The sequence below is a fragment of the Chenopodium quinoa genome, unplaced genomic scaffold (genome assembly GCF_001683475.1).
Source record: "Chenopodium quinoa cultivar QQ74 unplaced genomic scaffold, ASM168347v1, whole genome shotgun sequence".
NCBI classification, from domain to species: Eukaryota; Viridiplantae; Streptophyta; class Magnoliopsida; order Caryophyllales; family Amaranthaceae; genus Chenopodium; species Chenopodium quinoa.
This window is the reverse complement of record NW_018742681.1, coordinates 4,986,042-4,989,726: the sequence shown is the minus strand read 5'-3', so window position 1 is coordinate 4,989,726 and position 3,685 is coordinate 4,986,042.

Sequence of the window (3,685 nt, the reverse complement as noted above, 5' to 3'; positions counted from 1 at the left end):
ATCATCACCAACATAAAGGGTTAGTTTGCCATTTTTCCACATCAATAATGGCTCCTGCAGTATGGAGAAAAAGTCTACCTAATATAATGGGTATTTGCGTATCCTCTGCCATGTCTAAAACAACAAAATCAAGAGGAATAAAAAATTCACCAATTCTGACAGGGACATCCTCTAAAATACCTAAGGGGTATTTTACAGAACGATCTGCCATTTGCAAAGTTATATTAGTAACTTTTAATTCTCCCATATTAAGTTTAGCACAGACAGACGATGGCATAACACTGACACCGGCACCCAAATTACACAAAGCTTTATCAATAAAAACATTCCCTATATGACAAGGGATAGAAAAACTATCGGGATCCTTTAATTTAGGAGGGAATTTATTTTGCAATAGAGCGCTACACTCCTCTGTGAAAGCTACAGTTTGGTCAGTTTCTACTTCATTAAAGGCCCTTTTCCTAGTCATAATGTCTTTCATAAATTTAGCATATGCAGGAACCTGAGTGATTATATTAATGAAAGGAACTGTTACCTGCAGGTTTTTCACAACCTCTAAGAACTTACCAAATTGTTTATCAAACTTACTCTTCAATTTTCTATTAGGGAACGGTAGTTTGATAACCGGGCTCTGCACATCTCCTTTCTTATCCTGAGATTTACCCTGCACAGAAACATTAGAAGGGTTAGTATCTGTTTATAGCTCTGCAGGGTTAGCAGGATTAGTGTTTGGTATAGAGAAATCTAGATCAGGAACTGGTCCATCTTCCTTTGGCATAGGAGGTCCATCATAATGTGAACCACTCCTTAGAGTGATTGCATTGGAATGATCTGTAGGATGGATAGGTTTTGATGGTAGAGCTCCCTGTTGACGGGATTGTAGGGTAGATGAAAGTTGTGCAATTTGATTATCCATGATTTTATTGTGGGCTAAACTAGAATCAAATTGCGCATCCCTACTCTCCATATGCTTTTGCATATTAGTAAGAATTGCTCTAATTTCTGTCATGGCAGGGTTGGAAGATGATGAGGGTGATGCTTGGCTTTTCTGGCCAGAATTTGGGTGGTAATATTTTTGTTGTGGTGGGGGTTGTTGTTGTGGTTGTTGTGGAGGTGGAGGGTTTTGTACATTGGTACTCCGGTACGAAAGATATGGATGATTCCGGTAACCGGCATTATAAGAGTTGGAATATGGGTTATTCAGCCTATAGATTTAAAAGACATTAACTTGTTCCATGGAACTCCTACAATCTTGCTCCCAATGACCTACAATTCCACAATTTTTACAAAAAGCTTCATTGTTAGCAACAGCAGAAACATTAGCTGCAGAGTTAGGAGTAGCAGTAAGATTATCTAATTTTTGACAAATAGACGTTAATTGAACTTGCAAAAAGGATACGGAATCGACATTATGTTTTCCTTTATTTGCAAACCCTCTTAGATTTCCGTATTGGGAATTGTGTATTGCCATGTCTTCGATAACCTGTCCTGCATCGTCCACATTTAAATTCATGAATCTCCCACTGGCTGCAGAATCCAGAACTGATTTAGAAGAATTTCCAAGTCCATTGTAGAAAGCTTGGATCAATTGCCATTGTGCTAGATTGTGGTGGGGGCATTCTCTCTGTAGATCCTTGAACCGCTCCCAAGCCTCATATAGCGTTTCGCCGGCCTCTTGAGCGAAGTTCTGAATAGCACTCCTTAGTACCGTTGTTCTCTCTGCAAGATAATATTTATTATAGAAATTCAAAGCAAGAGTTTCCCAGTCATTAATACCAAGTGCAGTTCTATTCAAACCATTAAACCATAATTTAGCTTTGCCACATAATGAAAAGGGAAAAAGAATCTCCCTGATTTGGTCCTGCGTGTAGGGGTGTTCAAATCCGGGTACCCCGGTTTTTGGGTACCCGAAACAATAGGTACCCGAATCTTCGGAAGGTTTGAAACTTAGCCCATGACCCGACCCGGAAAATCCGGGTACCCGGGTTTCGGGTACCCGATTTTTTCGGGTCGGGTCATAGAGTACCCGGATTTAATAATTGATATGACAATAATTTACCCAATTATGAAAAAATTATAAACAAAAAGAAATGTAGAATCTATTAGTACTATTACCCAAACTTCACACAATTAGGAGATAAGTATAATAACTAAAAATACAATTACATTTAAAAAGAATCTTTACTTTTCCTAAAAAAAAAACAAGATCCTTACTGAATTGAACATTTAATTAAAAAAAAGTAGCCCAGATTTTCTTGCGGCAGTCGGCGGGATTCAATTGCAACCGCAACATCAATTCCCACCATCACCACTTACCACCTTTCTTACTCAAGTCAACGGCACCACAATTCCTTCGATTAAAACCCAGAAAAATCAAGAACCCTCACAAAATCAAACCACCCACCTTCTCCATAATTCGCACAAAACTAGACCCATGATGCGAATAAAAGCCACGAGACACAAATTCAAGGAGTAAATATTGTATTATAAGCAAGGTCGAGATAAAGACATTAGAGGATAGATTAGATATTTAGAGGGAACTAGAGAAAAAGAGAGGTATAGATGGAGCAAAATTAGAGGAAAACCATAGAAAGGAAGAGAGAGGAGAGGAAAACGGCTGAGTAAGTAGAGAGGTAAAAACTGAAGGGATTTGTTAAACATCGCACACAAATTACTACATAAAGCCCACAAAATTCACTTGGTTTCCCAAAATTGCCCCTTACCTTAAAAAAAACACTCACACTCTCATCACTCACACTCTCATCACTCACACTCTCATTGCTCATCTTCTTTCAACCTCTCTAAAAAAAAAAAATTCAAAATAACGGCAATGTCGAGGCGGCAAGGCAAGGAAGTGGCGGCGGAGGGAAGGATGTCCCAAGGTGGAAAGGTATATTTTGTTTAAAAAAAAAAAAAAAAAGGGAAAACCGCCGTGAACGCGGTGGGGCGCCCTGGCTGGACGCCCAGCCGGCGGTGGTGGCGCCAGATGCAGACGCCGCCACCAGTTGGCTGGCGCCTGGGCTGGACGCCACCGCCACGGTTGTGGCGTTTAGTCTAAGCGCCGCAGCCGTGGCAGTGGCGTCCAGCTCAAACGCCAGCCAACTGGTGGCGGCGTCTGCATCTGGCGCCACCACCGCCGGCTGGGCGTCCAGCCAGGGCGCCCCCCCATTTTTTTTTTATTTTTTTTTTTTAAGTTTTTTAAAAAATTGTTTTTAAATATTTTTTTTTTTTTTTTGTAATATAATTTTGAATTGTTTTTATATTTTGTTGTTTATTTTTATAAATTTTTTCAATTTCGTTGTATTTTTTCTACGTTTATATTTTGTTTACTATTATTTGTTTGTTTTTAGTGTATTTGATTTGCGATGATGATTATTTATCGTATAAATTTTTGTATGTTTATATATTTTAAAATTTGGTGTAGGGTCGTCATGGTGGGGGGAAGAATATAGAGCTTCTTAGTAGAAGTTATTCAGTGGAGAGGTCGGGGCATAGACATGTCAGATCCCGTGGTATTTCGGCCTCAGTTCGTAGAGAACGGATCCACCGTCGGGATGAGGATGACGATGACGATGATGATGCTGAGGAGGGTGACCAGGAGGAGGAGCAGGAGGAGGGCGCAGATGAGGATGAGGATGTGGACGATGGCAGTGGACCGTATGATGATTACGGTCCATTCAGTCAG